The sequence below is a fragment of the Lipotes vexillifer genome, unplaced genomic scaffold (genome assembly GCF_000442215.2).
Source record: "Lipotes vexillifer unplaced genomic scaffold, Lipotes_vexillifer_v1.1 scaffold1893, whole genome shotgun sequence".
Taxonomy (NCBI): domain Eukaryota; kingdom Metazoa; phylum Chordata; class Mammalia; order Artiodactyla; family Lipotidae; genus Lipotes; species Lipotes vexillifer.
In genome coordinates, this window is record NW_006791831.1 from 128,088 (window position 1) to 141,356 (window position 13,269).

Genomic DNA, 13,269 nt, shown 5'->3' on the forward strand with positions numbered 1-13,269 from the left:
ACAATGGCGGGAAAGTCATACACTTTCAAATAGGCTACAGAATAGTATAAACTGTACTTTGAATTTTGATCTTTTACCCAGGCTAGTTATATCTGGTAGACACTTTCTTGTGATGCTGGGCAATAGCAGAGAGCTGCAGCTCCCAGTCAGTCACAGGATCACATGGGTAAACAACCAATACACTTAACAACCATTCTGGATCCAGTTTTTTACTTTCACTATTAGCATTCAATAAGTTATATGAGATATTCATATAACTTTATTATAAAATAGGCTTTGTGTTAGAAGATTTACCCAATTGTAGACTAATGTAATTGTTTTGAGCATGTTTAATTTAGGCCAGGCTAAGCTATCTTTGGCAAGTTAGGTGCATTAAACGCATTTTTGACTTAATGATATTTTCAACTTAGGGTGGGTTTGTCAGGACATAACCTCACTGTAAATCTAGGAAGATTTGCAGTACAAACAATATAGTCACTACCTCAAGTGGTTTATTTTAAAGAACTAATTAAAGTATCCATATAAAAGAGCTTAACATAGTGCTTGATACATGAATGTAAATCAATAAAGCAACTTTTCTGTCATCATCATCATCATCGTTATTTTTTTTTATTGTTGGTATTTCTTTAGACCTTCTCCTTAGGTTGCTATGGCCTGTGACTGAGATCACTTTAATGTTTCCCTCAGCATGACTAAACTTTAGACAGGTTTCATCCTGACTGTAAGTCTCGGGTCACCCTTTTCTTAGAGCATTTGCTTTATAAACTTGCAATTATAAATTATGTTTCTTCCCCTTTGAAATGTAAATTTTATCCCAGCATCTTGTTAGGTTTTACAACTCAGGAATGTCTTTCTCAAGGACCTAGGAACCATCTCTTTACAGTGTAATTATCAAGAAAGCTAGCACCCCTATCTTCCAGTCTCTGTTCTGCTTTTATAATCTAGGCCCATAAAATCAAACCACTTTTTGAACAACCCCCATCCAGTTACCTTTTGATTTTCTCAGTGTAACCTTGCCTTTTAAACAAAAAACTTCAATTAAGAATAGAAAAAAAAATGTATATTTTGCTGTGTACATCTTCAACTGTACTGTTATGTCAACAAGAAATTTAAAAGAAGGAAATTACAGATTTAGTGAGGTAGAATCCTTCATTCCATCATGGATCAGAAATAAATGATAACCATTGGGATGTATATGTCTTCAGACTCTTAATCATGACTTGCACTTGGTACATCCCCCAGGAAAACAACATGCCTAGCAGTTATTCCTGCCTTCCCACAGATGACATTATTTTGTTTGTAGCAGAGACAATAAGGAAGCCCTGTGTACCTGGTCAAATTAGTATTATTTTTCACCATTTATATTCTGTGACTGTTCTGTGTTGTTCTTTTGACTTGAAGTATTATCTCCTCAAAACATCTGAATTTATATTTCTAAATGTGTTATTTAGTCTCAGTAGTATATGTTTCTTCTGCTTTTTACTCTCTGTTTCAGTTTATTGAGTTGCCAAAAGTGTCTTGAATTCATGATTGCATTTACAAAATAGTTTTCAATTATTTTTTTTTATTGAGGATATCTTCATCTTTTATAAATAAGAAAACAGTTCTAAATCTTGTCACTCTTTTTTAAATCTAGGACAAACTCATCTCTAAAGCACATCTAATTGGTGAGTCCCTCAGCAGGAGGATAATCTTATACATACATTTATGATCATGGAACAGTTTCCTTTATACCTATACCTCTTAGGTATCAAGGTAAACTAGTGTCTATCATGGCTTCCCCTGGACAGTCTCCACTTTTCCTTGCCTGTTTTATCCTAGGCTTCTTGTTCCATATTACTTCTAATAAAGTTATTACTCCTCCCTTCATGCTAGTTTCTGCTAACATAGTGAAATACTAATAATTGCCATGTATTTTTTCAGTTAGTGTCAGCAGAAGTTTCTTCAGAAACTGAGTGAAGTTTCATCTGAATAATCCAAAAGTTGTATAGCTTATCTTACTTGTTTTACAAATATTCACAAGCACATACTCACATGTATGTTTTTATGAATAAAAAGAGATCTGAAGTGAGTATTTTGGATTTTAGAGACTATATTGAGAACTACTATTAAAATCCTAAAAAATATTTCCAGTACATCTTGAAGGACTTGATTCAAAGAGTCACTTAAATATGGCTGAACCATTTCTAGTTGAGCTTTCCTCTATGGGATGAATTATCTCAGCCTTTGATTTCACTTCCCCCCAATAAATACTTAATGACAATAACAGAATACTATATGCACAAATAAACTTGGGAGTGAGTCAACAGCAAGCTTACTGTGAGCCAAAAACGTGACATAGTACTTAAATAAAAGAGATGCAATCTTTGGCTACATGAGTGAATAATAACAAGTGTTATGTAGTTTATGTTGAGAAATTACCATGCAGATATCTCTGATCACAGCTGGAGAATCCCACATGGATTGTAATATTTTACAAGACACACCTTAGAGCACCTTCACAGTAGAAAATCAGAATGATCAGAGCCCTTAAACAATATCATGTGAGAAATCACCCACAAGGAACAATTTTTTTTCATTATTTTATTCATATATTCAACAAATATAGGTTGAGTGAGAGTTATGTGCTATGACTGTTTCATTCTCATGGCAGAAGAAAAAGAAAATAATGTAATGTAACAAAATGCAATGTAACATAAAAAATATGTTGTGTATTTTGGTGTGTAAAATGCAAAATATCTGCACATTTTAAAGATGATAAAGGCTTTGGACAAAAAAAAAAAGCAATGAAGGGAATACCTCATGTTGGGAGGAAAGTTTGATAATTTAAAAGATGGTCAGAGAATGCCTTACAAAGTCGGGGGCATTTAAGTAGAAGACTGATGGCAATTAGTTAGAAAGTTTTTGTATTTAATAATTAAGACATAATGGTTAAATAACACCACTGTTGATAAGAGGGAAAGCAGTCAGAAGTAGTGAGATTCTGGATTTGTTTTAAAGATTGGTTAACAAGGTGTGCTGATGCACTCACTGTATGTGGGCCTCAAGAACAATATTCATTGTGGATATTTAAAGCAAGTCCCTGATTTGCACTGTAGTGTGGGATGGTGAAATTACCCTGCAAGCTGAAACTACACAAAGCAATCTTTGTAATCAATGGGAAAATTTGATTGTTGCATTACTTTTAAGAATTTTTGTAAAATCATTAAAAACGCTGATACTGTTATAAATGTATATAGAAGTAAAAAAATCATGTATAGAATCCAATATTTATTTAATATACTATCATATAAAATATTGGAAACATATAGAATTAAAGTGTCTTATTTCCTTGTAAAAAAAAAAGATAAAGAGTAGTTTATGTAGTTTGAACAGTGTTTGCCTTCTTCTCATTAAATATGTTTGGCTGAGCTTCCAACATTTTATCCTTTGCACTTTCAATGTTGTGAAATATCTCCAGAAGTCTCTTCAATGTGAAGTTTTTGCCAGTGTCAGTGCCTCTGATGTTTCTTCATTCTTTTCATCACAAGTCCAGTTCCCTCTATTGATCATTCATTTTTGTAAAATGCCACCTTGGTTTATCACCAGGATATTAGGAGGTAACACAAGTGCATGCTTTGCTGTCTCTGCTTGTACCAAATAACAGATTCACCAAAAGGCTAAAAGAAGTAATGTGACTGATGACAAATCAGGGTGTTAATAATCATCTATTCTTTACATAATGATTTGGGGACTAAAGAGCTAACAGCAACGTTGGTACTTTATGCAATTGGTCACAGCTTATCCACTATTGTAACTGAAATTTGAAACTTGGTGTTGGGAGACTGATGTTATTTAGCTAGACCTTGGTAACTGAAACTTATGCATATTACAAATCATATAAAGTGAGGATTTCCTATTCTCTGGATAACAGACATTTTAGAAGGATTCCAGTTGCTACTTTCAAATATATAAACTGAAAAATATAAATGTCTTGTATATAGTCAAGAAACATAGGTGAAAGTTATAGATGGTAAGATGGTAATTTTTTGGAGGTAGGTAAATTCATTCAAAACAAGATAAGGCTTATAAAAATTAGAAATGTCTAATATTGGAAGACATTGCCTCTGAAATAAGTAAAAGCCTGACCAGTAGATATTTTCTAACACACTAGGTAACCATTTTTTGCCCAGGAGTGTTACATGGCCAACTTCAAAATTAAGTAGACCTTTTAACTAACTAACTCTTTTCATCTAGCTAGAACATGCTCTCTTATTTCTGGAGTATATTGGATGGAACCCCCACTACTCAGGGACATCTACTCCCTCATTTCCTGTAGTGAGAAGAAAAGAAGTGTTTTTGAAAAGAATAGGTCATTCAATAATGTTATATGTACTAATACATTTTGACCATCTATGTATGACACTTTTAAACAGTTACTGGTAATGTGTAAAATTTAGTCAGCAAATCAGTGTGCTCAAAATAGATAATGTTGCAATAAGTGGTTATTATTTTCTCAGAATTGGAAACAATTTATAATAGTTGTTTTGTGCATGTACCATGACATATCTGTAGTATATCCATATGTGTTCTTATAAATTATAAAGCAAAATATACCCTAGTAAGTATGCATAAAAGTAATTTTATGCCATATGAAATGCACTTGTTTATTATACAACATAATATACTGATGTTTCACTATCCTCCATGTATGTATCACCAGCATTATGGCTGGGAAATTTCAGTAGCTGTGGGAAATTGCTGTAATGTGAGAGATGCTACAGTAGCTTTAACCTTGTCTCTGTGTAAAAGATCAAATTAATTAGTCTTACATTAGAAAACACTATTGTAAAATTATTCCAGAAAAAAATATAGGATGTTTTTTACCAATGAATTCAATCTGTTCTGTTTGAAAGTGATGTGAAATCTTTGATGTGGCACAGCTTCTTAACAGATAATCTATCAGGGAGCAGGATATGAATACATAGAATTTTAATCATATTTTCTAACTGCTACTTTAGTTTTTTTGGGTTTTTTTGTTGTTGTTATTTTAACTTTTTATTTTATATTAGAGTATAGTTGATTAACAATGCTGTGTTAGTTTCAGGTGTACAGCAAAGTGATTCAGTTATACATATACATGTGTGTATTCTTTTTCAAATTCGTTTCCTGTTTAGGTTGTTACATAATATTGAGCAGAGCTCCCTGCACTATACAGTAGGTCCTTGTTGGTTATCCATTTAAAATATAGCATTGTGTACATGTCAGTCCCAAACTCCCTAACTATCCCTTCCACCCACCCTTCCCCCCAGTAACCATAAGTTCATTTTCTAAGTCTGTGAGTCTGTTTGCATTTTATAAATAGGTTCATTTGTATTAGTTTTTTTTTAGATTCTGCATATAAGATCTATCATATGATATTTCACTTTCTCTGTCTGACTGACTTCACTCAGTATGACAATCTCTAGGTCCATCCATATTGCTGCATATAGCATTATTTCATTCTTTTTTGTTGTTGTTGTTGTTTTTATTTCATTCTTTTTAATGGCTAATACTCCACTGTATATATGTAACACATCTTCTTTATCCATTCCTCTGTTGATGTACCTTTAGTTTTCTTCCATGCCTTGGCTATTGTAAGCAGTGCTTCAGTGAACATTGGGGTCCATATATTCTTTTGGACCACGTTTTTCTCCAGATATATGCCCAGGAGTGGGATTGCAGGATCGTATGGTAGCTCTATTTTTAGTTTTTTAAGGAAACTCCATAAAGATCCCCATGCCAATTTACATTCCCACCGACAGTATAGGAAGGTTACCTTTTCTCCACACCATCTCCATCATCAGTTGCTTGTGGATCTTTTGATGATAGCCATTCTGACTGATATGAGGTGATATCTCAATGTAGTTTTGATTTGTATTTCTACAATAATTAGTGATGTTGAACATCTTTTCATGTGCCTCTTGCCCATCTGGATGTCTTCTTTGGAGAAATGTCTATTTAGGTCTTTGCCCATTTTTTGACTGGGTTGTTTGTTTTGATGATATTAAGCCATATGAGCTGTTTGTAAATTTTGGAGACTAATTCCTTGTTGGTCACATCATTTGCAAATATTTTCTCTCACTCTGTGTGTTGAATTTTCATTTTGTTTATGGTTTCCTTGGCTGTGCAAAAGCTTTTGAGTTTAATTAGCTCCCATTTGTTTATTTTTGCTTTTATTTCCATTACTCTGAGAGGCAGAAAAAGATATTGCTACGATTTATGTCATAGAGAGTTCTGCCAATGATTTCCTCTAAGAGTTTTATGGTGTCTGGCCTTACATATAGGTCTTTAATCCATTATGTGCTTATTTTTGTGTATGGAGTTAAAGAATGTTCTAATTTCATTTTTTTACATGCAGCTGTCCAGTTTTCCCAGCACCATTTATTGAAGAGACTGTCTTTCCATCATTGTATGTTCTTGCCTCCTTTGTCATAGATTAATTGACCATAGGTGTGTGGGTTTATTTCTGGGCTTTCTATCCTGTTCCATTGATCTATAGTTTTATTTCTGTGCCAGTACTATACTGTTTTGATGACTATAGCTTTGTAGTATAGTCTGAAGTCAGGGAACCTGATTCCTCCAGCTCCATTTTTCTTTCTCAAGATTTCTTTGGCTATTCAGGGTCTTTTGTGTCTCTGTATAAATTTTAAGATTTTTTTACTCTAGTTCTGTGAAAAAAATGCCATTGGTAATTTGATAGAGATTGTATTGAATCTACAGATTGCCTTGGGTAGTAGAGTCATTTTGAAAATATTTATTCTTCCAATCCAAGAACATGGTATATCTTTCCATCTGTTTGGTTCGTCCTTGATTTTTTTCATCAGCTTCTTACAGTTTTCAGAGTACAGGTATTTTTTCTCCTCAGGTAGGTTTATTCCTAGGTATCTTGTTCTCTTTGATGACATGGTAAATGGGATGGTTTCTTGAATTCTTTTTCTGAACTTTCATTGCTAGTGTATAGAAATGCAACAGATTCCTGTGTATTAATTTTGTAACCTCTAACTTTACCAAATTCATTGATGAGCTCTAGTAGTTTTCTGGTAGTACTTTGGATTTTCTATGTATAGTACCATGTCATCTGTAAACTGGCAGTTTAATTTGGTGATGCAGTGTATCACACTGATTGATTTGCAGATATTGAAAAATCCTTGCATCCCTAGGATAAATCCCACTTGATCATGGTGTATGATGCTTTCAGTATATTGTTGCATTCGGATTACTAGTGCTTTTTGAGGATTTTTGTGTCTATGTTCATCAGTGATATTGGCCTGTAGTTTTCTTTTTCTTTTTTTTACATCTTTATTGGAGTATAATTGCTTTACAATGGTGTGTTAGTTTCCACTTTACAACAAAGTGAATCAGTTATACATATACATATGTTCCCATATCTCTTCCCTCTTGCATCTCCCTCCCTCCCACCCTCCCTATCCCACCCCTCTTTGCCTGGTTTGTTATCAGGGGGATGGTGGTCTTATGGAATGAGTTTGGGAGTATTTCTTCCTCTGAAGTTTGGAAGAGTTTGAGAAGGATGTATGTTAGGTCTTCTCTAAATGTTTGATGGAATTCATTTGTGAAGCCATCAGGTCCTGGACTTTTGTTTATTGGAAGTTTTTAAATCACTCTTTCAATTTCAGTGTTTGTGATTGGTCTGTTCATATTTTCTATTTCTTCTGGTTCAGTCTTGGGAAATTGTACCTTTCTAAGAACTGGTCCATTTATTCCAGGTGGTCCATTTTATTGTCATACAGTTGCTTGTAGTACTCTCTTATGATCCTTTGTATTTCTGTGGCTTCAGTTGTAACTTCTCATTTTTCATTTCTATTTTTATTAATTTGAGTCCTCTCCCTCTTTTTCTTGATGAGTCTGGCTAAAGATTTATCAATATTGCTTATCTTTTCAAAGAACCAACATTTAGTTTCATTGATCTTTGCTATTGTTCTCCTCAACTCTATTTATTTCTGCTCTGATCCTTATGATTTCTTTCCTTCTACTAACTTTGGGGGATTTTTTTTTGTTCTCCTTTCTCTAGTTGCTTTAGGTGTAAGGTTAGGTTGTTTACTTGAGATTTTTCTTGTTTCTTGAGGTAAGATTGTATTGCTACATATTTCCCTCTCAGAAATGCTTTTACTACATCCCATGGGTTTTGGATTGTTGTGCTTTCATTTTCATTTGTCTCAAGGTATTTTTTGATTTCCTCTTTGATTTCTTCAGTGATCCACTGGTTGTTTAGTAACATATTAATTACCTTCCATGTGTTCATGTCTTTTACAGTTTTTTTCTTGTAGTTTATTTCTAATCTCATAGTGTTGCAGTCAGAAAAGATCCTTGATATGATTTCAGTATTCTTAAATTTACTGAGTCTCACTTTGTGGTCCAGCATGTGGTCAATCCTGGATAATGTTCCTTGTGCATGTGAGAAGAATGTGTATTCCACTACTTTGGGATGGAATCCTCTATATATATCAATTAAAGTCATCTGGTCTAATGTGTCATTTAAGGTCTGTGTTTCCTTATTGATTTTCTGTCAGGATGATCTGTCCACTGATAAAAGTGGGGTGTTAAAGTCCCCCACTATTATTTTGTTACTTTCAATTTCTCCCCTTATGGCTGTTAGTATTTGCCTTATATATTGAAGTGCTCCTATGATGTGTGCATATATATTTACAATTTTTATATCTTCTTCTTGGATTGATCCCTTGATTATTATGTAGTGTCCTTCCTTGTCTCTTGTAACATTCTTTATTTTAAAGTTTATTTTGTCTAAAATAAGTATTGCTACTCCAGCTTTCTTTTGGTTTCCATTTACATAGCATACCTTCTTCCATTCCCACTACTTTACTTTTCTTCATTTTTTCAGGTTGAGTAAAAATGCTTGTGTGAAATAATCATACTTATAGATTTGTTTGTCTCAGCAAGTAGAAATTCACAGAAGGATCTTGTTCATAATTTGCATTTAAAAATTGTACTATTTATTTTGATATTTGCATACATATTTTCCAGTTTTTTGAGCCAATTTTAAGCAATTGATCATTGAGAATGTAAAGCAACATTATAGAAAACCACCCAAAAGGAACATCAAATATATTCAATAATGTGAAATGACATGAAAATGCTTTAGCTGAAATGAAACACTTCTTGTTACTTGTAACCCACAGAGTCTTTTTATCTCATGCACAGCCTTTAAGAATGCATCAGTTACTAAGATCATATTAAGGTCTCTGGGTGCCATACATTACCTTTAGTTGCAAGTTTTAAAAATATCTCTGAATAAAGTCATTTAAATATTTTCTCTACTTTTTTCTAAAATACCTTGATTAACATTTGATAGACCAATGGCTAACCAATTATCCTTAAATGAAGATGAGATGGGACTCAAGATGGGTCAAGACTTGAGTTTCTAATGCACCTGCAAGGTGTCATAAGCACAATGATTTCTTGAGTACTTTATCAATGTTACTTATAAATCATACTTTATACTGCATAATCTAACTTGCCTAATCTTACACTGCAATCTGATGATCCATATTAAAAGGACACATGGTAAAACATAATTTATTAGACTGGATTTATGTAGAAGATAAATTGTGGAAGATGTTAAATAATTGTTCATATTTTCTCATCAAAATTCCAGCTATCAGGGTAATCATTTAAAAATTACATTGATGTTGAATTTCCATATCTTAAACTATAAATAAATTGTCAATGGCTTATATGGTATGCCATATATACCAGATGTTCCAAAACTTTATAAAAGCGAGGTGGAGTCATTTTTTTAGATTCAGCAAGCATTTACTAAATACTTTCTAATACAAAGGTTCTAAGGGACAAACATGAAATTTCCTCAACCTTGAGGAAATAAAATTAAAATAGTACTATTTATATTAAAAATATAATGAAAAAAATTAACCATTGATTTCAGACAGCTTGATGGTGAAATTATGATCCTATGGATTAGGAATAAAGTGTAAATTGCCACTACTAATCATGGTTTTCTATACAGTAGAAAGAACAAGTGCTAGTAAAATTGGGGAAATTTTAGTTTTAGACTTAAAATTATTTCCTTTATATAGTTATTTCTGAAAATCATCCTACAAGATACAAAACAGAGCAATGTCTCATTTTTATTTCATTTTTTAGAAGATTGAGGCTCATGAAGATTAAATGGCTTATTACAAATCAGAGTTAGTGACAGTCCTGACAAATGTTCCCATTCTTTTTTCATAATGATTCTATAACAAAGGATCCAAGGAGAGAGAATTGAAACCTTCATGGGGATCTGGATTGTTTGGATAAAAAGGCATAGTCAGTAGTATAATGTAATTTATATTTGAGAAAATGAAAAAAAATATTTTTCAATAGCTCAAGCCCAACACATTCTATTAGTGATTAAGCACATGCAGAGAATGAATTGTGTGCCAGCAATTCCCTTGAGTCAGGTGTGTCTTAGGAGAACATAATGGAACCTTGAAGTGACAAAATATTCCTATTTATTATAAGGTAGAAATGTTTAAGGAAGAATGGAAAAAAACTGTCATATATTAAATTATTTAGAATAAAATGAACAAATCAAAAAAAAAAAACAAATAAAGACCTTTGATTTAATATGTATGATGAAAGAAAAATGCATTATGTAATTTCTATTTCATATGAATTGCTCTAAAAATGAGAAACACTTACTACATTCATTAAAGATCATTATTAGAATTATTCTTATTACTCATATTTTCAAGCATCAGAACACTTTTTTTTTTTTTTTTTTTTTTTTGCGGTACGTGGGCCTCTCACTGTTGTGGCCTCTCCCGTTGCGGAGCACAGGCTCTGGACATGCAGGCTCAGCGGCCATGGCTCACAGGCCCAGTCGCTCCGCAACATGTGGGATCCTCTCAGACCGGGGCACCAACCTGTGTCCCCTGCATCGGCAGGCGGACTCCCAACCGCTGCGCCACCAGGGAAACCCCCAGAACACTTTTTTGAAGCAATATTTAGTAGATCAAAAACTTCAAACCAAAGACTTATGCACAGACCTACAAATCCTGCATTGAACACAAGTTATTGAATGGATTTCAAGTTAAGTCATAAAAGAAATAGATTTAAATATGTGTAACAAAGCATAATATTTTTGCAAAATTCTTGTCTGTCATGTGCTACTGCAAAGTTTCCCAGACGTTTTTCCTAATTATTTCTCACCTAAAATAACTTTTAATATATTTTTCCTAACTGTTCCCTCCAATAAAATTTTAATATCACAGAGAGACTGTATATCTGTTTATGTACTGTGGCCTTCAGGAAGACCATAAATCCCAATAAAGCCAAGCCCCCTCCAAAAACAATTTTCTTTCCCTTGTTGTAATACTTCCCAGATTGATTATGCATGTGATACAGTAATCAGTTTTAAAAGTAAAGAAATTCTAAAAAATTAATCTGGTTGATTATATAAATGCATCATCACTCTTTTGAAATTCATAAATGCCTGGCTAGCTCTTATCAAACACTTGGTAGTCAATTCATCACAGTCTGAAGAATCATCATGTCATACTTTTAATATACAATTGTAATTTTTCCCAATTCTAAAACATGAGATATATGCATTCCATCCATAAATACTACTGTTCTTTACTGAAATGTATCACTGTTACTCTAGAAACATAAGAATTCATAGAAAGTGTACATATCAAAGTTAAGTTTTCATATAGAAAACAGAAAAAAAGTTATTGTTTTACTATCAAGAGAAAACATGTGCAACTAATGGAATTATTTTCTCCTGAGCTTATTTTCTGTGTGTAAACATGTCCTTATTTCTACATTTGAAAGGTAAGTTAAAGAAAATTATGTATAAATTCATAACTTATGTGACCATTAATGTTATTTTATATGTATTTATGTGCTAATAGAGAAAATACAAACTACACAAAAAAAAAACCTAAGATGAAGAGTAACACATAATTAATACTTTAAAAAAAACACACACACAGCTGTACTTAGAGATGCCAGTGTCTTTCTGCTCTCCTCTGCCATCAACTTCTTGCAATCAAAACCTCATATTTTTTAATTCCAAAAACCAATGATATATTCACATGGGATTTCTCTCATGTTGAGTCCTCCGCATGTCCCTTTATAGCACATTTCCTTCTTGTCTCACAGTGGTTCAAGATGTAAAACTTAGGTAAGAAGGGAAGACATGGTGTAGCTGCAAGTGACATGATAGATGCGTTGTTCTTGAAAGATTACTATTTCATTAACTAAAGTTTATATAATCACACAATTGCCTATGATTTAAATGTCTTCACACCTTGGATTGAAATCATATATAATGTTTGCTTCTGGTGCTTAATAAGACAAGAAACATGCACGCGGACATCCCTTTAAACCACCAAACACATACAAGGAAAATGCTAAATAGTAAAGAATTTGTCTATTCCTAGAACTTCATAAGTAACTTTAAGTTTATTCCTAGAACTCCATGAGTAACTTTATTCCTAGAACTCCACGAGTAACTTTATTTACTAATTCTTAGTCCTTACACCATTATGAAGTAGAATTATTAGAATTATTATATTCTTTATGAATACAAAAATGTCCTAGATAGGTTAACTTAGATACATGCTGTTAAATTAAGGGACTGATATTCTTGGCAAGATATGACTCATTCAAGAGCCTATGCAAATGTCCTTCTATTCAACAGAAAAATATGTCATTCTAAATATACCATTAATGTCAGACTTGGTCTAAAAATGTATTTGGGTAATGTATGTAACTCCTTCCCCTCATAGAGTCCTAGTGAGATAGCAAATATATGCGTGTGTATGTATTTAAGGATGAATACATAACTGGCATAAAAAATCATGGAAATTGTACCATCTATTTTCCAGAAATTTTAGTGAATTATTTTAGAATTTGGAGGAAGGTAAAATCAGATTGGCTGAGAAATAAGAAGAGACAAAGAATAAAATAAAGGCCACAAAAAGAAAGCTCACATTCATGAATAAGAACTCTATTTAGATAATTTTTGTAATATAAAGTATTTGAAAGATCCTAAAATAAAATAAGTAAAACAATTTAATGGAAACATGAGCAAGTCAGATAAAAATGCAGTCCATGAACAACAAAAATGCATCACATATAAACATTAAAATGCATTAAAAATAGCCTCATTAGTATCAGAGACAATTTAAAACAATAATTATTGTTGTTGAAACAATGATTTTGCTCCCATTCTATTGGCAAAAATTAAAAGTTGATTAGTCGATT